The 27,657-nt window shown below is 39.4% G+C and overlaps 1 non-coding gene and 1 pseudogene across 2 annotated transcripts in view; one reads left to right on the plus strand and one right to left on the minus strand.

Moving 5' to 3' along the window:
* Positions 1 to 27,657, plus strand: part of LOC143671118 (cleavage and polyadenylation specificity factor subunit 7-like) — a 408,209-nt pseudogene that overhangs the window by 325,355 nt on the left and 55,197 nt on the right. The window lies entirely within an intron of this gene.
* LOC143672227 (U6 spliceosomal RNA) lies at positions 8,215 to 8,321 on the minus strand. The gene has a single exon (XR_013169696.1). It is a non-coding gene; the product is annotated as a U6 spliceosomal RNA (small nuclear RNA).

Below are 27,657 nucleotides of genomic sequence, written 5' to 3' on the forward strand. Positions count from 1 at the left end.
AGATCAATAAGGAATCAAATATCTTGAATAATATCATAAATGAACTAGACTTAACAGATATACGCTTAACATTGCACCCCAAAGTAGTAGGATACACATTCTCCTCAAGTACACATGTGTCATCCTCCAGGATAGACTACATGTTAGGTCACAAAACAAGTGTCAATAAATTGTCAAAGATTGAAATTATACAAAGCATATTCTCTGACCACAATGGAGTGAAGCTGGAAATCAATCACAGGGGGTGGAACAGAAAATCCACACATATATGGAAGTTAAACAACAAACTCTTAAACAATTAATGGGTTCAAAGAAGGATTCACAAAGGAGATCAGTAAATATCTTGAGATGATTGAAAATGAGAACACAACATATCAAAACTATGGGACACAGCAAAGGCCATACTCAGAGGAAAATGTATAACCCCAAATGCTTATATTAGAAAAGTAGGAGCTCAAATAAAAGATGTGACTGTTAACCTGGAGTAAATATAAAAAGAACAGCAAACCAAACCCAAAGCAAGCATAAAGAACAAAATAATAAAGATTAAAGCAGAAATCAATGAAGGAGAGAAGAAAAAATAATACAGAGCATTAACTAAACCTAAAGGTCATTCTTTGGTAGATCAAAAAATTCACAAAATTTTAGCTAGAATGACAAAGGAAAAAAAGAGGGAACACTAATTTCAAAATCAGAAATGAGAAGAGAGACATTAGGCCCCACAGAATTAAAAAGAGTCCTGAGAGGATACTCTGAAGAAATGAATGCCAACAAATTAGACAACCTAGATGAATGGACAATTTCCTGGAAATACACACCAAAAAACTACAACAATTCTAGAAGAAGTAGAAGAATTCAACAGACTAATTACAAATAAAGAGAAGGAATTAGTAATCAGAACCTCTGAACAAAGGAAAGCCCAGGACCAGATGGCTTCAAAGGGGAATTCTACCAAACAATCAAAAAAGAATGAATAACAATCCTGCTCAAACGCTTCCAAAAATTTGACAAAGAGGGAACACAGCCTAACTAAGTCTATAAGGCCAAAATCACCCTAATACCAAAGCCAGACAAGAAAAAGAAAATTAGAGACCAATATCCCTTTTGAATATAGATATAAAATTCCTTAACAAAATACTAGCAAAGTGAATCTGGTAGCACATTAAAAGAATGATACACCATGATTGTATTAGTCAGGGTGCTGTTTAATCACCAAAAACATCAAGTGGGATTTATCCCAGGTATACGAGGGTGGTTCAAGGTATGAAAATCAATTAATGTAATACAACACATTAACAAAATGAAGGGGAAAACCATATGGTCATTTAAATTGACACAGAAAAGGCAATTGAGAAAATCCAGCATCTTTCTTGATGAGAACACTTAACACTAACAATAGATGGAAACTTGCTTAACATAATAAAGGGCACACACAAAACACCCACAGTTAGCATTGTACTTGATGAAAGACTGAAAGCTTTCCCTCTAAGATATGAAAGGCGAAGAGAATGTCCACTGCCACCAGTGTTACTCAACACTATACTGGAAGTTCTAGCCAGAATAATTAGGCAAGAAATACAAAAGGCATCCAAATTGTAAAGGAAAAAGTAAATCTTTCACTAATGACACGATCATATATATAGAAAGTCCCCCCAAAACTACAGCCAAGCCTCTATAGCTAATAAAGGAATTCAGCAAAGTGGTGGGGTACAAGTTCAGGACACAAAATTCGGGAGTGTTTCTATACAACTAGTCATGAGCAAGCTGAGGGTGAAATCAAGAACAAAAAAATCCATTTACAACCTCAGCTGCAGAAGTAAAATGTCCAAGAATAAATTTAACCAAGGATATAAAGGGCTTGTATGTGGAAAACTAGAAAATTTTGTGGAGAGAAATAAAAGAATATCTAAATGAATGGAAGCACAATCTGTGTCCATGGATTGGAAGATGGGATATTCCCAGTTCTACCTAAACCAATTTACAGATTAAATGCAGAAATGGAAAAGCCAAACATACCATTTATTTGCAGGGTTAAGGGCTGTAGAAGAGTGAAAATAATCTTGAAAAAGAGCAAAAGGTGGAGGTCTCACACTTCCTGACTTTAGAACTTATTGCAAAGCTACAGTGGTCAAAACAGCATGATATTGGCATAAAAATAGATATACAGGCCAATGGAATCAAATTGAGAATTCAGAAATAGACCTTTACATCTATGATGTGCCAGGTCTACTTAATGGGGGAAAAATAGTCTCTTCACCAAATGGTGCTGGGACATCTTGATATCCATATACAGAAGAATGAAGGGGGACTTCTACTGCACTCCTTAGACAAAAATTTACCCAAAATGGGTCAAAGACCTAATATAACAACCGTGACTATAATACTCCTAGATGTATCTTCAGGACATTGTGTTAGGCAGTGGTTTCTTAGACTTTACAAAGAAAAGCACAAGCAATAAAAGATTGATAAACAGGACGTCATTAGCATTAAGGGCTTTTGTGCATCAGAGGACTTCATTAAAAAGATAGCCTTCAGAAGGGGAGAAAATATTTGGAAATGACATATCTGAAAAGTATATCATTTCCAGAATCTATGGAGAAATCCTACAACTCAACAGTAAAAAGACAACCTAATCATAAAATGGTCAAATGAAGTGAACAGGCATTTATCCAAAGAAGATATGCAAATGGACAGAAAAAAAACATGAAAAGATGCTCAACATCATTAGCCATCAGGGAAATGCAAATCAAAACCACAGTGAAATACCACTTTACACCAAGTAGAATGGCATCTTTAGAAACAATAATAAGCATTGGAGAGGATGTGAAGAAAAAGGAACACTCATTCATCGTTGGTGGGAATGTAAAATGGTGCAGCCACTTTGGAAAACAGTTTTATGGTTCCTCAGAACATTTAATATGGAATTATCATATGTCTTGGCAATCCCACTTCTGGGTATATATTAATTAATAAGAATCGAAAGCAGGGACTGTAACAGGTATTGGTACTTCGATGTTCAGAGCAGCATTATTGACAATTGCCAAAAGATGGAAGCAGCTCAAGTGTCCATCAACAGAAGAGTGGATAAGCAAATGTGGTGTGTACATGCACTGGAATATTATGATGCTGTGAACAGGAATGCTGTTCTGATGCATATGATAACATGGATGAACCTTGAAGACCTTATATTGAATAAAATATGTCAGACACATAAGGACAAATGTTTTGTGGTCTCACTGATATAAAACAGTTAGAATAAACCAATTCATAGAATCAGAAACTAGAACATAGGTTACCTGGGGCGGGGGAGGGCTAGAGAAAGGAGAGTTAAGGCTAAATTGGTACAGAATTTCTGTTAGGGATGATGGAAAAGTTGCATGAATGGATGATGGTGTGAGCTATTCAGCTATGTGAATGTAATAAACACAACTGAACTGTATGTCAGACTGTGGCTAAAAAGGAAAATTTTAGAGTGTATATATATTACTAAAATAAAAAAAATTAATAAAATATCAGAGGTTGCCAGGGGTTTGGAAGGAGTGAGGGATGAATCGCTGAAGCACAGGGAATTTTTAGAGCAGTGAAATTATTCCATATGATACTGTATTATGCATTCGTCAAAACTCATGGAAGTGTATAACAGGAAGGGTGAATCCTAATGTAAATTAATGTATAAATATTGGGTTATCAATTGTAACAAATGTACCATGCTGAAGCAGAATATTAATAGGGAAACTGTGAGAGAAGAGGGGCCATATGTGAATTCTGTTTTCTCTGACAAATTTTTCTGTATCCCTAAAACTGCTCTAAGAATAAATTCTGCTAACCAAGATAAGGGAAATATATTATTTAACCTCTGGGAAAAACCAGGTGGCAGGCTGACTTTGCAGGCGGTAGTTTGCCAACCTCAACTCTAGAGCAGTAGTTCCCAAACTGCTTTGATTGCAAACTCTCATCAGTTAAAAAAAATATTGATGCAAGCAAAAAAATGCTATGGAAAGAAGTTTAAAAGGACCTTAAAAATGGCAAGACGTCCTATGTCCATAGATTGCAAGACTAAATATTGTCAAAATGTCATTAGCACCAAAAAGAATCTACAGATTCAATGCATTCCCTATCAAACCACAAGCAGCCTTTTTTTCATCAAAGGAAAACTCTGTTCTCAAATTCATATGGAACTGCAGGGTGTCCAAAGTAGGCAAAATGATCTTGAGAAAGAACGAACTCGGGAGTCTCACATCTCCAGATTTCAAAATGTGTTAAAAAGACACAGAAATAAAAGTAGATTTATGAACCAATGGAATACAATTGAGAGTCCATAAATACATCTACACATCTATGGCCAACTAATATGTTATTTATGATTTTTATTAGAGAAGTAGGTTTACAGAATCATCATGCAGAAAATACAGTGTTCCCATATACCCAGCTCACACATGTGGTATTCCCTACTATTGACAATTGGCATTATTGTAATACCTTTTTCACACTTGATGAAACAATATTATTGTAATTATACTATTGAGCATAGACCATAGTTAATATTAGGGTTCACTCTTTGTGTTGTACAGTTTTAGGGTTTTATTTATTAATTTTTATTCTAGATATATATATATATATATATATATATATAGAGAGAGAGAGAGAGAGAGAGAGAGAGAGAGAGAGAGAACCTAAATTTCCCCTTTTAACCATACTAAAATATATAATTCAATGGTGTTAATTGTATTCACAATATTATGTTACCATCACCACCACCCATTACTAAAATTTATCCATCAACCAAACAGAAGTTCTGTATCAATTTAGCATTAACTCTTCATTCTCTAACCCCACTCCCGCCCCTGGTAAACTGGGTTCTAATCTCTGACTTCCTGAATTTGCTTATTCTAATTCTCTCCAATCAGTGAGTTATTACAGCATTTGTCATTTTGTGTCTGGCTTATTTCACTCAACATGATGTCTTCGGGTTTCCTCCATGTTTTAGCACGCATCAGAATGTCACTTTATGGCTAAATAGTATTACATTGTATTAGATACCACATTTTGTTTATTCACTCATTTGTTTATGGACACTATAGTAGCAAAAATAATTTTGAAAAAGAAAAGTGAAGTAAAAAGAAACACTCTATCTGATTTCTTGATAAATACATAGATCAATGGACTAGAATAGAGAACTGAGAAAGGTCCCATAGAAGTACAACCAACTAATTTTGACAGAAGCACAAAACAAATTATTGGAAGAAAAGTGAAACTTTTCAACAAACGGCCCCAGAGCAATTGGACATCCTTAGACAAAGCGATGAACCTTGATCTAAATGTAAGAGCTTCTATAAAAACTAACGTATAATATCTTTAAATATAAAATATAACACTATACATTTTTAGAAGAAAATCTTTGACCCCTAGACCTAAGTGAAGATTTCTAGACATTATACCAGAAGCATGATCCATAAAATAAATAACTCTTAAAGTGCACTTAATCAAAATTAAGAGCACGTTCTGTGCAAAAGACTGCTAAGGGAAGGAAAAGAGAAGCTAAGGTCTGGGAGGAAATATCTGCGAATCACATATTGGACAAGGGACTCATATCTAGAATATATGGAGAACTCTCCAACCTTAAGCGGAGGTTTGACATCAGTGAAAACAGTGGAGTAAGGACTTCCGAAAATTCTCTCCTCCATAAAAACAATGACAAAAATGGAAAAATTGTCACAATAAACTTTTTCAGGATTCTGAAAATTAACGTAAGTCATGCAGCGATGGAGGGCTTTGTTCAAGACAAACAATTGTATCTCTGTAAATACCATGAGCTTTCTGACATCTTATCTTACCTCCCAATGCCATCCCCCATTCCCCAGCTTTGTTTTTGACTTAAAAACCAGCATCCCACAATCATCATGAAAGCCTGCAGCTTTTCACCTACCAGAGATATCATAACAAAGTTGGAGTCCCATTAGTAAAGAACTGTTGTGAATTAACCAGTATGGTGGTTCCCTGGAAGATTCCAATCACAAGGCATTCTTTATTTGACATAATTCTGAGCTGAATTATGTGAAAATCCTTTTCCCTGAGGACATTTGTAGGAAGAATTAGAGGCAGTTGTTTAAGATCGTGGATGTTTGAGGCTGTGGAAAACAGTTGGGGCAATAATAAGCTAACCAAAACCTTAAAAGAAAAAGTTGGAGTGTGAAATAGCCATAGAGAATCTGATGGGCTCAAACAATATCATGGAAATCTAGAAGGCCGTATGCATTTGTAGAGCTCTGTACATACCTGTGGCTCAGTGCATACTCTTGCCCCTAGAAGACTCTGAGTGCTTACCTTGGTGCTCTAAGCAATCAGGAATGGAGGCTAAGGCAGAGTTGTAGGCTGCCTGACTGAATGGTTACGACATACCAAAACATGCACACAAGCCCTTTAGCAAAGACTGGAACACTTATTAGTTCCAGGCATTTAGGAAAATCTCTGACCAGTCATTAGCTGAAAATAAGCTAACTGAATAGAGACATCAGTGACCACACATGGCAAATAATTCAAATTTTATAGAATTAGTCTATTAAAATTTAAAAAAAAACAGCAAAACTTCAGAACAACATCAACAACAGATAAAACAGCAAATGGGGGATCTAAATTCCAGAATGTCCACATTTTATTATTTACAAGGTCTACTTTACAACAGAAAATCTGCAAAAGAAAGAGACAAAGTTATTAAATCAGCTGTCCTAAATATGTTCAATGAGCTAAAGGAAATCATGCTCAAAGAATTAAAAGATAGTGTGAGAATTATATCTTAAAATTTTCTTTTTTAATTGGGGAAGTTTTGGGTTTACGAGAAAGTCATGGATAAAATACAGGATTCCTAAGTACTACGCTATTAATAACACCTTACATTGGCGTGGAACGTTTTTTACAATTGATGGAAGCACATTTTTATAATTGTACTATTAGCTATAGTCCATGGTTAGGTCAACAGGGTTTACTGTTGGTGTGATTTCATGGAATTTTTAAAAGCTTTTTTCTATTACCATATATATAGCCTAACATTTCTGTATTTCAACCACTATTCAGATACATATTTCAGTGCTTTTAATCACATTAATGATACTGTGCTACCATCACCAACATCCATTGCCAAAACATTTCCATCTTTCCTAGTAGGAACCCTATACTTACTAAGTGCTAACTTCTTATTCCCTATCACCACCCCATTCCCTGCTAATCTATATTCTAGGTTTGACTGTAAGAGATTCCTTAATCTAATAATTTAAAATCAGTGAGATCATCCAATATTTTTTGTGCCTGGCTAATTTCACTTCACAAGATGTCTTCAAGGTTCATGCATGTTTTTTCAGATTTCATTCCATTGTATGGCTGAATAAGAATCCATTGTATGTATATACCTTATTGTGTTTATCCACTCATCATTTGATGGACATTTGGGTTCCTTCCACCTTTACACAATGGTTAATAATTCCACTATGAACATCAGTGTGCAAATATCTCTCTAAGTCCCTAATTTCAATTATTTTGGCTATATACCTAGTAGGGGTATTGCAGGATCATGTGTTAATTCTATACTTAGTTTTCTGAGGAAACACCAAACTGTCTTACACACCCACTGTTTGGGCCCAGACCAATTTCAGGCAAGCAGCGAGGGCTGGTGCTGCCACAAGACGGAAAAACACTCCAGGCACAGAAGTGGACATAGATTTATTGGAATTTACAAAGTGGAGAGATTCTCCAGGGGTGGCCTTTCCCAAAGGATAGTGCTCCACAAGGAATAGGAGTGCAGGCAGGTAATATGTATATGATTTTAGGAGAAAGACAGTCTATATAGTATCAGGACATCAGGTCTCTAGTATAATCATTAAAGGGGCTAAAGATCTGATGTTTTATTAAGACTAGTGTTTAAGATTAAGGTATAATCAGCGCTGTTTTACAACTGTAGTTACATTCTCCCCACTCTGGGGAGTTGTTTACTTTCTTGACCTTTGTCCTGGGATAAAGCAAGCCTGCTATGTGATGTTTAGAAGGAAACCCAGGCCTTGGGCTGTCACACCCACTACAGCATTTTACATTGCCAGCACCAATGAATGAGCGTTTCTATTTTTCTACATCCTTTTCAACATTTGTTACTTTACATTTTCTAGTGGCACACACTAATGATTGTGAAATGGTATCTCATTGTGGCTTTATTTTCTCTCTTTTTTAAAAAATATGGAACACCTCCCGAATTTGTGTGTCATCCTTGAGCGGGGGCCATGCTAATCTTCTCTGTATCATTCCAATTTTAGTATGTGTGCTGCTGAAGTGAACACTCATTGTGGTTTTTTTTTTTGCAGTTTTTTTTTATTAATTAAAAAAAGAATTAACAAAACAATTAGAAATCATTCCAATCTACATGTACAATCAGTAATTCTTAATAACATCACATAGTTGCATATTCATCATTTCTTAGTACATTTGCATCGATTTAGAAAAAGAAATAAAAAGACAACAGAATAAGAATTAAAACAATAGAAAGAAAAAAACAAAACAAAAACAAAAACAAAAAACCTATACCTCACATGCAGCTTCATTCAGTGTTTTAACATAATTTCATTACAATTGGGTAGTATTGTGCTGTCCATTTCTGAGTTTTTATATCCAGTCCCGTTGTACAGTCTGTATCCCTTCAGCTCCAATTGTCCCTTCTCTTTTTTTTTTTTTAATTAACGGAAAAAAGGAAATTAACCCAACATTTAGAGATCATACCATTCTACATATGCAACCAGTAATTCTTAACATCATCACATAGATGCATGATCATCATTTCTTAGTACATATGCATTGGTTTAGAAGAACTAGCAACATAACCGAAAAAGATATAGAATGTTAATATAGAGAAAAAAATAAAAATAATAGTAAAATCAAAACAAACAAAACAAAACAAAACAAAAACCTATAGCTCAGATGCAGCTTCATTCAGTGTTTTAACATGATTACTTTACAATTAGGTATTATTGTGCTGTCCATTTTTGAGTTTTTGTATCTAGTCCTGTTACACCGTCTGTATCCCTTCAACTCCAATTGGCCATTATCTTACCCTGTTTCTACCTCCTGCTGGACTCTGTTATCAAGGACATATTCCAAATTTATTCTCGAATGCCTGTTCATATCAGTGGGACCATACAGTATTTGTCCTTTAGTTTTTGGCTAGACTCACTCAGCATAATGTTCTCTAGGTCCATCCATGTTATTACATGCTTCATAAGTTTATCCTGTCTTAAAGCTGCATAGTATTCCATCGTATGTATATACCACAGTTTGTTTAGCCACTTTTCTGTTGATGCAGATTTCGGCTGTTTCCATCTCTTTGCAATTGTAAATAACGCTGCTATAAACATTGGTGTGCAAATGTCCATTTGTGTCTTTGCCCTTAAGTCCTTTGAGTAGATTCCCAGCAATGGTATTGCTGGGTCGTATGGCAATTCTATATTCAGCTTTTTGAGGAACCGCCAAACTGCCTTCCACAGTGGTTGCACCATTTGACATTCCCACCAACAGTGGATAAGTGTGCCTCTTTCTCCGCATCCTCTCCAGCACTTGTCATTTTCTGTTTTGTTGATAATGGCCATTCTGGTGGGTGTGAGATGATATCTCATTGTGGTTTTGATTTACATTTCTCTAATGGCCAGGGACATTGAGCATCTCTTCATGTGCCTTTTGGCCATTTGTATTTCCTCTTCTGATAGGTGTCTGTTCAAGTCTTTTTCCCATTTTGTAATTGGGTTGGCTGTCTTTTTGTTGTTGAGATGAACAATCTCTTTATAAATTCTGGATACTAGACCTTTATCTGATATGTCATTTCCAAATATTGTCTCCCATTGTGAAGGCTGTCTTTCTACTTTCTTGATGAAGTTCTTTGATGCACAAAAGTGTTTAATTTTGAGGAGTTCCCATTTATTTATTTCCTTCTTCAGTGCTCTTGCTTTAGGTTTAAGGTCCATAAAACCGCCTCCAGTTGTAAGATCCATAAGATATCTCCCAACATTTTCCTCTAACTGTTTTATGGTCTTAGACCTAATGTTTAGATCTTTGATCCATTTTGAGTTAACTTTTGTATAGGGTGTGAGAGATGGGTCTTCTTTCATTCTTTTGCATATGGATATCCAGTTCTCTAGGCACCATTTATTGAAGAGACTGCTCTGTCCCAGGTGAGTTGGCTTGACTGCCTTATCAAAGATCAAATGTCCATAGATGAGAGGGTCTATATCTGAGCACTCTATTCGATTCCATTGGTCGATATATCTATCTTTATGCCAATACCATGCTGTTTATACCACTGTGTCTTCATAATATGCCTTAAAGTCAGGCAGCGTGAGACCTCCAGCTTCATTTTTTTTCCTCAAGATGCTTTTAACAATTCGGGGCACCCTGCCCTTCCAGATAAATTTGCTTATTGGTTTTTCTATTTCTGAAAAATAAGTTGTTGGGATTTTGATTGGTATTGCATTGAATCTGTAAATCAATTTAGGTAGGATTGACATCTTAACTATATTTAGTCTTCCAATCCATGAACACGGTATGCCCTTCCATCTATTTAGGTCTTCTGTGATTTCTTTTAGCAGTTTTTTGTAGTTTTCTTTATATAGGTTTTTTGTCTCTTTAGTTAAATTTATTCCTAGGTATTTTATTCTTTTAGTTGTAATTGTAAATGGGATTCGTTTCTTGATTTCCCCCTCAGCTTGTTCATTACTAGTGTATAGAAATGCTACAGATTTTTGAATGTTGATCTTGTAACCTGCTACTTTGCTGTTCTCATTTATTAGCTCTAGTAGTTTTGTTGTGGATTTTTCCGGGTTTTCGACGTATAGTATCATATCGTCTGCAAACAGTGATAGTTTTACTTCTTCCTTTCCAATTTTGATGCCTTGTATTTCTTTTTCTTGTCTAATTGCTCTGGCTAGAACCTCCAACACAATGTTGAATAATATTGGTGATAGTGGACCTCCTTGTCTTGTTCCTGATCTTAGGGGGAAAGTTTTCAATTTTTCCCCATTGAGGATGATATTAGCTGTGGGTTTTTCATATATTCCCTCTATCATTTTAAGGAAGTTCCCTTGCATTCCTATCTTTTGAAGTGTTTTCAACAGGAAAGGATGTTGAATCTTGTCAAATGCCTTCTCTGCATCAATTGAGATGATCATGTGATTTTTCTGCTTTGATTTGTTGATATGGTGTATTACATTAATTGATTTTCTTATGTTGAACCATCCTTGCATACCTGGGATGAATCCTACTTGGTCATGATGTAAAATTCTTTTAATGTGTTGTTGGATACGATTTGCTAGAAATTTATTGAGGATTTTTGCATCTGTATTCATTAGAGAGATTGGTCTGTAGTTTTCTTTTTTTGTAATATCTTTGCTTGGTTTTGGTATGAGGGTGATGTTGGCTTCATAGAATGAATTAGGCAGTTTTCCCTCCACTTCGATTTTTTTGAAGAGTTTGAGGAGAATTGGTACTAATTCTTTCTGGAACGTTTGGTAGAATTCACATGTGAAGCCATCTGGTCCTGGACTTTTCTTTTTAGGAAGCTTTTGAATGACTGATTCAATTTCTTTACTTGTGATTGGTTTGTTGAGGTCATCTATGTTTTCTTGAGTCAAAGTTGGTTGTTCATGTCTTTCCAGGAACCCGTCCATTTCATCTAAATTGTTGTATTTATTAGCGTAAAGTTGTTCATAGTATCCTGTTATTAACTCCTTTATTTCTGTGAGGTCAGTAGTTATGTCTCCTCTTCCATTTCTGATCTTATTTATTTTCATCCTCTCTCTTCTTCTTTTTGTCAGTCTTGATAGGGGCCCATCAATCTTATTGATTTTCTCATAGAACCAACTTCTGGTCTTATTAATTTTCTCTACTGTTTTCATATTTTCAATTTCACTTATTTCTGCTCTGATCTTTGTTATTTCTTTCCTTTTGCTTGCTTTGGGATTAGTTTGCTGTTCTTTCTCCAGTTCTTCCAATTGAACAGTTAATTCCTGCATTTTTGCCTTTTCTTCTTTTCTGATATAGGCATTTAGGGCAATAAATTTCCCTCTTAGCACTGCCTTTGCTGCATCCCATAAGTTTTGATATGTTGTGTTTTCATTTTCATTTGCCTCGAGGTATTTACTAATTTCTCTTGCAATTTCTTCTTTGACCCACTCGTTGTTTAAGAGTGTGTTGTTGAGCCTCCAGGTATTTGTGAATTTTCTGGTATTCCGCCTATTATTGATTTCCAACTTCATTCCTTTATGATCCGAGAAAGTGTTGTGTATGATTTCAATCTTTTTAAATTTGTTAAGAGTTGCTTTGTGACCCAGCATATGGTCTATCTTTTAGAATGATCCATGAGCACTTGAGAAAAAGGTGTATCCTGCTGTTGTGGGATGTAATGTCCTATAAATGTCTGTTAAGTCTAGCTCCTTTATAGTAATATTCAGATTCTCTATTTCTTTATTGATCCTCTGTCTAGATGTTCTGTCCATTGATGAGAGTGGGGAATTGAAGTCTCCAACTATTATGGTATTTGTGTCTATTTCCCTTTTCAGTGTTTGCAGTGTATTCCTCACGTATTTTGGGGCATTCTGGTTCGGTGCATAAATATTTATGATTGTTATGTCTTCTTGTTTAATTGTTCCTTTTATTAGTATATAGTGTCCTTCTTTGTCTCTTTTAACTGTTTTACATTTGAAGTCTAACTTGTTGGATATTAGTATAGCCACTCCTGCTATTTTCTGGTTGTTATTTGCATGAAATATCTTTTCCCAACCTTTCACTTTCAACCTATGTGTATCTTTGTGTCTAAGATGTGTTTCCTGTAGACAGCATATAGAAGGATCCTGTTTTTTAATCCATTCTGCCAATCTATGTCTTTTGATTGGGGAATTCAGTCCATTAACTGAATTTAGTGTTATTACTGTTTGGATAATATTTTCCTCTGCCATTTTGCCTTTTGTATTATATATATCATATCTGACTTTCCTTCTTTCTACACTCTTCTCCATACCTCTCTCTTCTGTCTTTTCGGCTCTGACTCTAGTGCTCCCTTTAGTATTTCTTGCAGAGCTGGTCTCTTGGTCACAAATTCTCTCAGTGAGTTTTTGTCTGAGAATGTTTTAATTTCTCCCTCATTTTTGAAGGACAATTTTGCTGGATATAGGAGTCTTGGTTGGCAGTTTTTCTCTTTTAGTAATTTAAATATATCATCCCACTGTCTTGTAGCCTCCATGGTTTCTGCTGAGAAATCTACACATAGTCTTATTGGGTTCCCTTGTACGTGATGCATTGTTTTTTCTTGCTGCTTTCAAGATCCTCTCTTTCTCTTTGACCTCTGACATTCTAACTAGTAAGTGTCTTGGAGAACGCCTATTTGGGTCTAATCTCTTTGGGGTACGCTGCACTTCTTGGATCTGTAATTTTAGGTCTTTCATAAGAGTTGGCAAATTTTCAGTGAAAATTTCTTCCATTAGTTTTTCTCCTCCTTTTCCCTTCTCTTCTCCTTCTGGGACACCCACAACACGTATATTTGTGCGGTTCATATTGTCCTTGAACCGCACAAATCAGGTTCCCTGATACCCTGTTCAAATTTTTCCATTCTTTTCCCGATAGTTTCTGTTTGTTTTTGGAATTCAGATGTTCCATCCTCCAAATCACTAATTCTATCTTCTGTCTCTTTGAATCTATCATTGTAGGTATCCATTGTTTTTTCTATCTTTTCTACTTTGTCCTTCACTTCCATAAGTTCTGTGATTTGTTTTTTCAGTTTTTCTGTTTCTTCTTTATGTTCAGCCCATGTCTTCTTCATGTCCTCCCTCAATTTATCGATTTCGTTTTTGAAGAGGTTTTCCATTTCTGTTCGTATATTTAGCATTAGTTGTCTCAGCTCCTGTATCTCATTTGAACTATTGGTTTGTTCCTTTGACTGGGCCATATTTTCAATTATTTGCACGTGATCTGTTATCTTCTGTTGGCGTCTGCGCATTTACACAGATTTCCCTGGGTTGGATCCAAAAGTTTGGAAGATTTTCCTGTGAAATCTCTGGGTTCTGTTTTTCTTATCCTGCCCAGTAGGTGGCGCTCGTGGCACACGTTTGTCTGCGGGTCCCACCAGTAAAAGGTGCTGTGGGACCTTAAACTTTGGAAAACTCTCGCCGTCCGGGGGGTTCGCTAGCCGAAGCGACTTGAGCCGGCCTGGGGTCCGAACGCAGGGAGGGTTGCTGGTCGGCGCAGCCTGGGAAAGAGCCCGTCCGAATTTCCTAGTCGGCCCTGGGCGACAAGCGTGGCGGGAGGGCGCCAGCGGCAGCGGTGCACCCGGGAGAGTGCACGTTCCCCAGGAGTCACGGGTTTGGAAGGGGCCTCCCCCACCCGTCACCGTTCTCCGCGGCCTGGTGATTTCCGATCCAATTCTCTCAGTTGGTCCGGGGGGCTGCGCGTGGTGTGGGCGCCAGCCGCCTTGGTTTCAGGGGACCGCCTCTCCAATTCTTCCAGCCGGCCCGGGAAGGGGGAAGGGAGTAACTCCGGCCGCTTCCCGCCCCACCCGGTGAGGCCCGCGCGCCTCGGCGATCTCACCCAAGCTGCTTCTCTCAGTCAGCCAGCCGTTCCAGGATCGGGTACGCTGTCTTTTTTATCTCTGTTGTGGCTTTGGGCACTTTCTGTATCGTTTCTACTCCCCTAGTAGCTGTCCTGGAGAAGAAACTAAGATCCGCGCGTCTTACTAAGCCGCCATCTTCCAGTCTCCTCTCAGCTGAACTCTTGTTACTTCTTCCACTCATTGTGGTTTTGATGTGCATTTTTTTGATGGTTAATGATGTTGAGCATCTTTTCATGTGCTTTCTGGATATTTGCATATCTTTCTCATAAGGATGTCTGTGCTGGTTTGAAAGGACGTATGGCCCCTAGAAAAGCCATGTTTTCACCTAAATCCCATTTCATAAAGGCAGAATAATCCCTATTCAATACTGTATGTTTGGAACTGTAATCAAAGCATCTCCCTGGAGATGTGATTTAATCAAGAGTTGTTGTTAAGCTGGATTGGGTGACAACATGTCTCCACCCATGTGGGTGGGCCTTGATAAGTTTCTAGAGTCCTGTAAAAGAGGAAACATTTTGGAGAATGAAAGAGATTCAAAGAGAGCAGAGAGAACGACATAGCCAGGAGAAGCAGAGTGCACCAGCCAGTGACCTTTGGAGATGAAGAAGGAAAATGCCTCCTGAGGAGCTTCATGAAACAGGAAGCCAGGGGAAGAAGCTAGCAGATGACGCCATGCTCACCATCAGCCCTTCCAGATGAGAAAGGAACCCTGACCATGTTCATCATGTGCCTTTCCAGATGAGAGAGAAACTCTGGCTGTGTTCACCATGTGCCTTCTCACTTGGGAGAGAAACCCTGAACTTCATCGGCCTTCTTGAATCAAGGTATCTTCCCTGGATGGATGCCTTTGATTGGACACTTCTATAGACTTGCTATAATTGGGACATTTTCTCAGCCTTAGAACTGTAAACTAGCAACTTATTAAATTCCCCACTTTAAAAGTCATTCTGTTTCTGGTGCATTGCATTCCAGCAGCTAGCAAATTAGAACAATATCAAGTCAAGATTTTGCATATTTTTTTGGTTACGTTGTTGTCTTTTTGCTGTTAGGTTGAAGGATTTTTTATATATATTCTGAATATTAAGCCTTTATTGGATATGTGATTTTCAAATATTTTCTCTCATTGAGTAGGCTGTCATTTCGCTTTCAGGATAAAGTCCTTTGAGGCTCAAATGTTTTTAATTATGATGCATTCCTATTTATCTTTTTGGTTGTTGTTGTTGCTTATGCTTGGGATGGAAAGCCTAAAAAACCATTACCTGGACATTATCAATAGGGTGACAAAAGACATCCCCTGAAAAAGCCTCCCCAGAAATTCATCAAATAAAAGGAAAAAACTCACTTCCTTAGATCTCTAGAGGAAGGTAGAGACTGCGTAAAAATTCCACAAACACTGAATCACAAAAAGAGAAAAATAACAGATAAGGAACTTCCATCCAAGACCTGCTGGTTCTCTTCTCTCCCCTTTGTTTGGTCCCAGACAGCTTGGGAGATTCTCAGAGGCAGTGGCAAGCATCCTTGCTGCCTTCTCCCAGGGACTCAGGGACACAGACTATCAAAACACTCGCAGAAGTGAGTTAGATGCCCATGCATATCCAGACACAGAGACCCAAGTCCACAGAGACCTAGGGCAGAAAATAGCCATTGAGGAGTGCTGAATAAGAAAGCAGCCCAAGAAGGAGCTTCAAAATGGGGAATTGGGAGAGGGGGAAGAGCAGAACCTACATATGTTCCCAAAGCAGCAAGTAGCCAGGCAGAAAATGTCAAATGAACTGTTCATGAACTGGGGACCAAGGAGGTGAGTACAATGCCCAGAGAAGTACAGGACAAAGAGACTGAGACACTGTGATCAGAGACTGTAATTCTTTACATGGCTCCTGTTGCCCATCCCCTACCCTTGAGGGAAGCAGCAGTCTGTGGCCTGATCCACGCCTGGGAGACAGCTGTGAACTGAGATGGCCATAGGTGTCCTTTACCCCGAGTACAGAGGGGCACACAGCCCAACATTGAGCCAGTTATTAGCCAGCAAAGTGACAAAATTGGATCCCACAGTTTCAGCCACTCCTGGTCAGACACCAACAGGCACCACTGCTTCAAGTGTGGAATAGGTAGCTGACAAGAACCATCTGGTGGACAGGATGTAGAGTTTGAGGAAAGAAGGGCTTTGGGGTGTCTATCCAGATACTCTCCCAGAGCCGATTGGATCTGGTCTATGCCCCTGTGTGTGTACCCTGTTTTGCTAGGAAATACTGAAGATGGAACAGTCACACGAAGCCTTACCCAAATGACAACAAATTCCTAGGCAAGAGAGAAACTGACCTTCAAAATAAACCCACCAACATAATCAGATGACAAGATATCAGCAAAAAATCACAAGGCAGACTAAAATGGAGAAAGATATGACCCAGCCATATTAAATTAAAGTCAGAGGAGACACAGAATTTAGAACAACTACTCAAAAACATTTAAACATATATCCAAAATAAATTAAGTGAGATGACTGAAGCGATAAAGGATATGAAGAAGGCACTTGGTGAGCATAAAGAAGAATTTGAAAGAATAAACAAAAATTAACACATCATGTGCTGGTTTGAAAGGATGTATGTCCCCTAGAAAAGCCATGTTTTCATCTAAACCCAATTTCATAAAGGCCGAATAATCCCTATTCAATACTGTATGTTTGAAACTGTAATCAGATCGTCTCCTTGGAGATGAGATTTAATTAAGAGTGGTTGTTAAACTGGATTAGCTGAAGATGTGTCTCCACCCATTTGGGTAGGTCTTCAGAAGTTTCTGGAGTCCTATAAAAGAGGAAATATTTTGGAGAATGAAGGAGATTCAGAGAGAGCACAGAAGAATGACATAGCCACGAGAAGCAGAGAGTCCACAAGCCAGGGACCTTTGGAGATGAAGAAGGAAAACACCTCCTGGGGAGCTACATGAAACAGGAAGCCAGGAGAGAAAGCTAGCCGATGATGTCTTGCTCACCATGTACCCTTCCAGCCAAGAGAAAAACTGTGACTGTGCTCACCATATGCCTTTCTAGATGAGAGAGAAACCCTTAACATCATTGACCTTCTTGAACCAAGGTATCTTTCCCTGGATGGATGCCTTTGATTGGACATTTCTATAGACTTGTTTTAATTGGACATTTTCCTGGCCTTAGAATTGTAAACTAGCAACTTACTAAATTCCCCTTCCTAAAAGCCATTCCATTTCTGGTATATTGCATTCTGGAAGCTAGCAAACTAGAACACTGCATATGGAAATGAAAGACACTGAAGATGAAATTAAAAATAGAGACACATAACAGCAGATTTGAAAACGCAAAAGGATCAGCAAGCTAGATGACACAGCAACCAAATTCAAGAGGCGCAATAGCAAATGGAGAAAAAATGGAAAAATTTGAAACCATTCTCAGAGAATTGTCTGACAACATGAAGCACACAAACATACACATCATGGATATCCCAGAAGAAGAATAAGAGGGAAAAGGACAAAGAAGAATATTTGAGGAAATAATGGCAGAAAATTTCCCAACCATTATAAAAGACATACATAGGCAAATCCAAAAAGCCCAACATTCTCCAAACAGAATAAATCCTAGTAGGCCCGTTCCAAGACACATACTAATCAGACTGTCAAATGCGAAAGAGAAAGAGAGAATTTGTAGTAGTACATCAGAGAAAAATGATGCATCACATACAAGGGAATCACAATAAGACTATATGCTGATTTCTCATCAGAAACCATGGGTGCGAGAAGGCAGTGGTATGATATATTTAAGATAGTGAAAGAGAAAATTTTCCAGCAAAGAATTTTTGTCCAGCAAAGCTAATCTTCAAAAACGAGGGAAACTTTAAAATATTCACAGATAAACAAAAGCTGAGAGAGTTCATTAAGAGAAGACCTGCTCTACAAGAAATACTAATGGGAGTTCTGCTGGCTGAAAAAACAAGACGGATAGAGAGGCTTGCAGGAGAGTATAGAAATGCAGATTATTGTAAGGGTAAGTAAAAGGATAAAAAGAGAGAAAACTTAGATTTCACAAATAAAAACCAAAGGATAAAATGATTGAAGGAAGCACTGCTTTTTCAGTGATGACATTGAAGGTTAATGGGTTAAAATTCCCAAACAAAAGACACAGCTTGGCAAAATGGTTCTAAAAAAATATGATCCATGTATATGCTGTTTACAAGAGACTCAGGTTAGACCCCAAAATACAAATAGGTTGAAAGGTAAAGAATGGAAGAAGTTACTCCATACCCACAGTAGAAAAAATAAAAATAACAAAAAAGCTAATATCAGACAAAATAGACTTTAAATGCAAAAATGTTGAGAAAAAGGTGGACACTGTATAGTAATTAAAGGGGCAAGTGATCAAGAAAAAATAATAAATATCTATACACCTAATCGAGGTTTCCCAAAGTTCATGGTGCAAATATTGGCAAAAGTGAAGGGAGTAATAGCTGTGTTTACAATAAAAGTGGAAGATTTCAACACACCAGACCCATCAATAGATAGAACATCTAGACTGAGACTCAATAAGGAAAGGGAGAACGTAAATAATATGATAAATATATTATACTAACAGACCTATACCAAAACAGTAGGATATACATACATTTCAAATACTCATGGAACATTCTCCAGCCTAGATGACATGCTGAGGTACAAAACAAGTATTAATGAATTTTAAGAGGTTGAAATTATACAAAGCACTTACTCTGATCATACTGGAATGAAGCTGGAAGCCTGGAAGCCAATAACAGCTGGATAACTAGAAAATTCACAAATGTATGTAGGTTAAAGAGCATGCTGCTAAACAATCAGTGGGTCAAAGAAGACATTGAAAGAGAAATCAGTAAATATCTTGAGAAGAAAGAAATTAAGTACACACCGTATTAAAACTTATGGAATGCCGTGAAAGCAGTGCTGAGAGGGAACTTTATAGCCCTAAATTCCCACATTAAAATGGAATAAAGAGATAAAATCAAAGACCTAACCGAACACCTGAAGAAACTAGAGAAAGAACAGCACACTAATCCTAATGCAAGCAGGAGGAAAGCAATAACAAAGATTAGAGCAGAAATAAATGAAATTCAGAACCAAAAAAAAAGGACAGTAGAGGGGCAAGATGGCAATGTGGTGAGGCATGGGATTTACTTGTAATTCTACAGCAGCTAGGAACTAGCTAGGAACCGTCTGAAACAACTGTTTGGGGGCTTCTGTGACTGGGCACACATTGTACACCAGTGTGGAATGGGTGGAAGAGCCAAGATCACAGAGCAGAACTGTAAGTATCCCAAGCCCCAGAGGCTGTCACCCTTCCCCCGTTGGCATAGCAGGCTGACTTGGCTCTCTCCCTTGTAGGAAACATAAGCTACTAGGACCAAGGATGGTAGCTCAGAAAAGCTCAATTGTGGAATTAATTCACAAATTTGGACTGCTGATTACAGGCTGCAAGCACAGATAAACCTGGGGCAAGCACAAAAGAAACTGGGATGTGTTTCTCCACCAGAGAGCTGGCAGGGTGAATTGAAAACAACAACAACAGGTTTTTGGAATCGTATGAGGGCTGAACACTGGAAAACGGCTGGGCCTCAAGAAAAGGAGCACACAGAGCTGGGTACCAGCTCTGACCCTTGATTGGGAAGCCCAGAGGGCTGGAGAATGGCTCTGAAAAGGACTTTTTTCTCTCCACTTTTTTCCACTTTAACAGCCCGTTGGATAGACCTGCAAGCATTTTCAGGCTGAAGCATTGCCCCAGGTAAGAATTAAGGTATTTCTTGGGACAAATAACTAGTCAGACGAAGGAAATAATTACCTAAAGGCAGATCATTAAGCAGTCTCTACAGGGAACAAGGTAAGGTAGTTCCGCCAAGCTCCAACTGTGGTTTTTTTTTTTAATCTTTTTATTCTATTTTTTAAAATACCAAAAAACACAAAGCAAATGCAAACATTCCTATTTTGATCATCCTGTTCTATATATATAATCAGTAATTCACAATATCATCACATAGTTGCACATTCATCATCATCATGATCATTTCTTGGAATATTTGCATCTATTCAGAAAAAGAAATAAAAGAAAACAGAAAAAAATTTATACATACCATACCCCTTACCCCTCCCTTTCATTGATTACTAGCATTTCAAACTAAAGTTATTTTAACATTTCTTCCCCCTATTATTTATTTTTATTCCATGTGTTCTACTTATCTGTTGACAAGGTAGATAAAAGGAGCATCAGACACAAGGTTTTCACAATCACACAGTCACATTGTGAGTGCTATATCATTATACAATCATCTTCAAGAAACATGGCTACTGGAACACAGCTCTACATTTTCAGGCAGTTCCCTCCAGCCTCTCCATTACATCTTGTCCAATTGTGGTGTTAGTGAACAATTTTGGGCTGCAAAAAAAAAGATCCTGGCACAGATAAACCCAGAGCAAGCAGGAAAGAATTCTGAGGTCTCTCCTAACAGAGAAGAGGTAGAACCGATGGAAAAAAATGAAACAAAATAAAATAAAAAAAAAATAAAGGTGAGGGTTTTGGGGCTGGCTGAGCTCAGGGTTCAGGGAAGGGGCTGTGCCCCAAGAAGGGAGCCACATACAGCCAGATACCAACTCTGGCTCTTGGCTGGCAAAACTTGGGGGACTGGGGACTGGCTCTAAAATGGGATCTCAATTTTTTTAAGAAAATTATTTAGTACCTTAGTAGAGAAAGCCTCAGGCATTTTGAAATATCAGCTGGACCCAGACAAGGGTAGTTAAGACAGGTCTGAGAAACAAAGTAACCAGTCAGGTGGGGTAGATAATTCCCTAAAGGGCATATCTTCCCCACCACCACCACTACCAAAGAGGGAAGGCAGGACCCAGATCAAGTGATGGCTTTCCTGCAGAGAATTCAGACCCAAGGCCTGGAAAACAGAAACAGGTAAAGCCTGTTTTCCATCTCAGTCACTATTTCAACCATGCCCCTGGCAGGGAGGGTCCGCTGAGAATTAAAGTCACTGCATCACTTTACACCAGTGGGGAGCTGCAGGCTGACAAGCGCCACCTGCTGGGCAGGATAAGAAAAGCACAGAGTTCAGAGGCTTTACAGGAAAGAATGACAATATGCTGGATTTCATCCTAAGGGTAACTTGATACTCATCACACCCTCCTCCTGAGAACCTGGGCCTGTCTGTTCGGGGAAAATCTGATTGGAGCCAATCATATCTAGGGAGACCCTCCTCCAAAGAGAAAAAAAGGTTCCAAAAGGCAGGACAAGAACCAGGAAAACAAGAGCTGAAAAATCCTGATCAGTTCAACAGAAACTATGCTAGAAAGTTTAGAATAAGTGGAAATAAGTGCCAAAGAACAGATAGCCAAAAAAAGCCAACTAACAAGAAAACCTTAGCTAAAAGAGGGAAAACTCTCTCAATAACAAACTAATCAGGGTAATAAGATACTTAGACACCAGCAAATAATTGCAAGGCATACTAAAAATGAAGACATGACCCGGTCAAAGGAACAAATTCACATTTCAAACAAGACACAGGAGTTGAACAACAAATTAAAGATGTTCAAAGAAACATGCTGTGGTAGTTAGATTCAGCATACCTTATCTCAGCACTTGCAGCTCAGCCCAGGCCTTTGGAGATGCAGAAAGAAATCACCTCCGGGAAAGTTCTTGGAACCCAGAGGCCTGGAGAGAAGGCCAGCGGAGAGCATCCTGTGCCTTTCCGCGCAAGAAAGAACCTCAGCTGAAAGTTAGCTGTCTTTCCTCTAAACAACTAGCAAACCAGAAAAGATTTTGTACCAGAGAGGGGGGCGCTGCTGCAGTTTGCAAATACCAGACATGTTGACACGGTTTTTTGGATGGCTAAGCGAAGATTTTAGAGGAACTGTGAAGAGAATGATGGAGAAGTCCTGGAGTGCTGGAAGAGACTGTTGGTGTAAATGGAACCACTGCCAATCTGGACAAAGAGGGACACAAAAGGGACAAATTGGAGTTTTCAGAGTGAGAACCATGGAAGCTTGGGAGGACCGCTTTTGCTGCTCAGATGTGGCCTCACTCTCCCTAAGCCCAACTCTGCAAGTGAAATCATTGCCCTCCTCCCTACGTGGGGCATGACATTCAAGGGTGAAAGTGTCCCTGGCAATGTGGGAGATGACTCCCAGGGATGAATCCAGACCTGGCACCATGGGATCAACAATTCCATCCTGACCAAAAGGGGGAAAAGAAGTATAACTAATAGTATCAGTGGTTCAGAGTTCACATAGAATTGAGAGGCTACTCTGGAGGTCATTCTTATGCAAGCTTCAGTTAGACATTACTACCTATCAAAGGTTCCAGGCACTAGGATAACTTTCCAGAAACCTACTACCTCCAGAAGGGTCCCTGGACCAGATAAGTCCTGAAACCTAGGGGGGCCACCCTCGGCAGAACATCAGCTAATTCCATCTCCATTCCCCATATTATTGACAACCCCTTCTAACATGAAAAAGTTACAATGGCCATAGCCCAAATACTCCTGAAGAGTGAGAGAAAGATCAAAACTGATGGAGTTATACAGAGGAGGTAACAAACGACTATGATTGCTGAATCATTGTATTTCTTTTAGCCTCTTACAGCAACTAGAAGTAAAATCCTAAAATTGTGGAATTGTAACCCATAGCAAACTCTAAAATCTGTTCTACAACCAATTGTTGTGCTGTGCTTTGAAATTTGTTGTCTTTGAATATATGCTATTTTTCACACAAAAAAACAAAAGTCGATTGTGATGATAAAAAAATTTATTCCTTCTAGCCTCCTATATTCTGGAGCAGCTAGAAGGAAAAATCTGAGGTGATAGTATTGTACCCCATAACAAACTCTGGGATCTGTCCTGTAACTACTTGTTGAAGAGTGCTTTGAAGACTATTGCTTTTTTCTTTCTTTCTTTGCTTTGTATACATGTTACATTATACAATTTGAAAAACTTAAAAAAAAAAAAGGGCAGCAAGGAATATTTTCCAAAATGAAGTACAGAGAAAAATATGCAAAATCTTCCCTAAAAGCAGCAAGTACCCAGGCAGAAAATATCAAAATCAACTGTTTGGAACCTGGGATAATGGGGAGGACATTTCAAGGGCCAGGTCAGTGAGGGATGAAGAGTCTGAAAAGACATGGACAGAGACTACGTTTTCAACCCTGGGTCCTGGTGCCCAGCCCCCACCCTTGATGGAAACAGCAGCTGGCAGACTTGTCTGGTGGATGGCTACACACTGGGGTAGCTCCACCACAAGCAAAGTGGGGGAGACTGTCCCATACTGACTCAGATTTTGGTGGTGAATTGAGGACACAGGAAACCTCAAGTTTCAGCCCTCCCTGGTCAGACATGGCCTGGGCTCCATGAGGTAAACTGCTTCTAAGCAAGATTAAGTCTCTGAACAGTGCCGCCTTCTTGGCAGGTCAGAAAGGGCAAGGGAATTACAGGGCTTTTCACATCCTCTCCAAACCTTTCCCAAGCCCATCAGAACGGTTTTACTTCCCCTGCACATGTACCTGGCCCTGTTTTGGCTGGGAAACATGGATGACCCGATTGTCAAATCAATGCCCTAATACAAACCCAGGTCTTTCTGGCTGGCAAAAAGCAAAGCACCGCTAGGCTGGCTGCTGGCTGGTGAGTTGAAACTCTAAGTACCCCAGCCCAAGGTCTCACCACGCAGGAGCCTGGGAATTACCAGACACATTGTGCCCACAGATGTGTATCAGTCAATGTACACAGTGCCTTCCCCTTAGCCCAAGACAAAACACAGAGCCCAGCCTGTCTCAAACACCCAAGAGTCTCAACCTATAAAAAGCAGAATGCAGCCTGTCTCGAACACACTCCTGGGAAAGGGGAAAGGGGGGCTGCATGAGAATTCTGTAAAGTTTCCAGCCTGCAGGGAATGGGAGTGGTCGCTGAAGAGCAGATCCTCCTTTCAGCAAAAAAGAAAATCGGGAGGCAAGGCACAGCACAGATTGTGAGTGTTATTTAGAAAATTCAGACCCCAAAAGCTGGAAAAAAGAAACAGTTAAGCCCACATTCAGCTTCAGCCTCTGTCTCAACCACACCCCTGGTAGGGACAGCATCTGCTGAGAATTAAAAGCAAAGTACCACATGAAACCTGTGGGGAACAGCAGGCTGACAAGTGCCATCTATTGGACAGTACAGTAAAAGCACAGAATTAAGAGTCCTCACAGAAAAGACTGGCATCCTGTAGGTCTCATCCCCAGGGAACCTTGATAAAGATTATACCCCCTTCCTGAGAGCTGGGCCTGTCTTGTTTGGGAAAATCTATCCTATCTGGAAAAAGCCTCCTCCTGGAATGAGAACTCCATGTAAAATTACAAGAGGTAGCAAAAGAACTGTTTAAAGTAAACAAAGACAAAAAAAAAAACAAACAGAACAACACAGAACATTCCCTGAGGAGGAAGAGGACAGAGACAGCTTTTTACTGGGGAGTGAAACAGTTGCACACACAAGCACACAAAAGGGCAATCTCAAATAAATTCCTTTTAGGCAGGGGAAGAATCAGAAAAACAAGGGCTGAAAAATTCTGATCAGCTAAATATAAGCTAGGCTAGAGATCTAGAATAAGGTGAACTGATTGTCAGTGAACAGTTAGAGGATGTTCTAGTTTGCTAGCTGCCAGAATGCAACACACCAGAGATGGATTGGCTTTTGATAAAAGGGGATTTATTTCATTAGTGCTTCAGAGGAAAGGCAGCTAACTTTCCACTGAGGTTCTTTCTTACATGGGAAGGCACAGGATGGTCTCTGCTGGCCTTCTCTCCAGGCCTCTGGGTTCCAACAACTTTCCCCGGGGTGATTTCTTTCTGCATCTCCAAAGGCCTGGCTGAGCTGCGAGTGCTGAGATGAGGTATGCCGAGCTGCTTGGGCTGTGCTACACTGAGTCTCTCATTTAAGCACCAGCCAATTAAGTCAAACATCATTCATTGCAGCAGGCACACCTCCTAGCTGACTGCAGATGTAATCAGCAACAGATGAGGTTCACGTACCATTGGCTCATGTCCACAGCAACAGAACTAGGTGCCTTCACCTGGCCAAGTAGACAACTGACTCTAATTACCACACCTGGGTCCAGGAACCAAGGGGTGGAAATGGGAGAGGCATCACTCACAATTGCCCCTAGTGATCCACTAGGAAAATTTTTGCTTCCTGTCCCTGTGCCCTTGAGCTCTGCTGGTCTACAGGTTTTAGTCCCAGAAGCAGGAGTGCTTCCTTTAGGAGAAACAACAATGATTCCATTGAATTGGAATCTAAGATTGCCACCCAGTCTTTTTGGGCTACTCTTGCCCCTGGATCAACAAGCCAAGAAGGGGATTACTTTACTGGCTGGGGTGATTGACCCTGACTATCAGGGGGAAATAGAACTGCAACTACACAATGGAGGTAAGGACAAGTTTTCCTGGAATATAGGCGATCCCCTAGGGTGTCTCTAGTAGTACCGTGCCCTGTGATTAAAATCAATGGAAAACTGCAACAACCCAATCCAGGCAAGACTACCAATGGCTCTGACACTTCAGGAATGAAGGTTTGGGTCACCCCACCAGGCAAAGAACCACGGCCAGCTGACGTGCTTGCTGAGGGGAAAGGAACATGGAACGGGTAGTGGAAGAAGGTAATGATAAATATTAACTATGACCACATGATCAGTTACAGAAATGAGGACTGTGATGCTGTTTTGTTCATGTTATAGTATTTAAGTTGTAAGATACCAAGTTGAAGAGTGAATATTACCCAAGGACTTGCACCCCATTCTGGAGAGATTTAAGGTGTTTCCAATTGTATGTAGGACAGTTGAGTATTGTTAGGTAAGGAAAAAATGTGTCTGTTATTGTTTTCTATTTAGAGATTAACTATGGTTTAAAGCGATGTGTATAAATGCCAAGTTGACAAGGGGTGGACTGTCGTGATCAGGTTCATGTGTCAACTTGGCCAGGTAGTGGTGCCCAGGTGTTTGTTCAGGCAAGCGCTGGCCTGTCTGTTGCTATGAGGACATTTTATGGACTTAAGTCATGATCACGTTGGCTGCACCAACAGCTGATTGTATTTGTAATCAGCTAAGGGGAGTGTCTTCTGCAATGAGTGATGATTAATCTAATCACTGGAAGGCATTTAAGGAGGATTCAGAAGAGGCAGTCACTCTGTGTGCTTCAGCCAGCCAGCCTCTCCTGAGAGTTGGGTGAGGACCTTCTTAGGAGCTGCCAGCTTGCAGCCTGCCCTACAGACCTTGGACTCTACATCCCCATGGTTACGTGAGACATTATTATAAATTTTATAGTTACATCTCCTGCTGATTCTGTTTCTCTAAAGAACCCTAGCTAAAACAAAGGCCTCTAGTGTGTTTGGGGAGGAGAAAGGGAGGCTCAGAATGGGGAAAGCGGGTTGGGTCAGATAGACCGTGATCTCCACTAGGAGTGGGCTGCAGTGTGAGAGGAGGTGTCAATCTCAGGTAACTGACCATCACTCCACTCCAATCTGCCCCAGGTGCTGGTTGGGGAAACCTCCCTGAGCAGCCCCATAGTCAATAGCACCCATGAAGACTCCAGAGGCAGACCAGGTTGTACAGCATTGGGGCCGGGCCTCCGGGCACTGGGAGTGATTGCCTGACTGGGTACTGAGAACAGCAAGCTCCGGTGTGGTGTCTGGCAGACCTGCCAGGCACTGGTGCTGTGGGTCAGCTGATCACCCAGGTGCAGGCTAAGACCAGCTTTCCATTGCCGTTGGCAGGAGTACTATCCCCCTCACTATGCATGACCATCTTCCAGCAGCCACTTCAGTTCAGGCAGGGTGGACCTGGGGGGATGTGCAGGCAGGCTAACTCCTAAACTGCCCAGGTTTTCATTTATTTCCTAATATTTTTTCAATCTTCTTTTTTTAAAATATATTTTATATACATATATTTATTAGTAGAATAATTTTATTATTTTTATTTTTATATATTTTACATATTTATATTTTATTGATTCTTTATTTTTATTTCTTATTTTA

This window comes from Tamandua tetradactyla, chromosome X (genome assembly GCF_023851605.1).
Source record: "Tamandua tetradactyla isolate mTamTet1 chromosome X, mTamTet1.pri, whole genome shotgun sequence".
Lineage (NCBI taxonomy): Eukaryota > Metazoa > Chordata > Mammalia > Pilosa > Myrmecophagidae > Tamandua > Tamandua tetradactyla.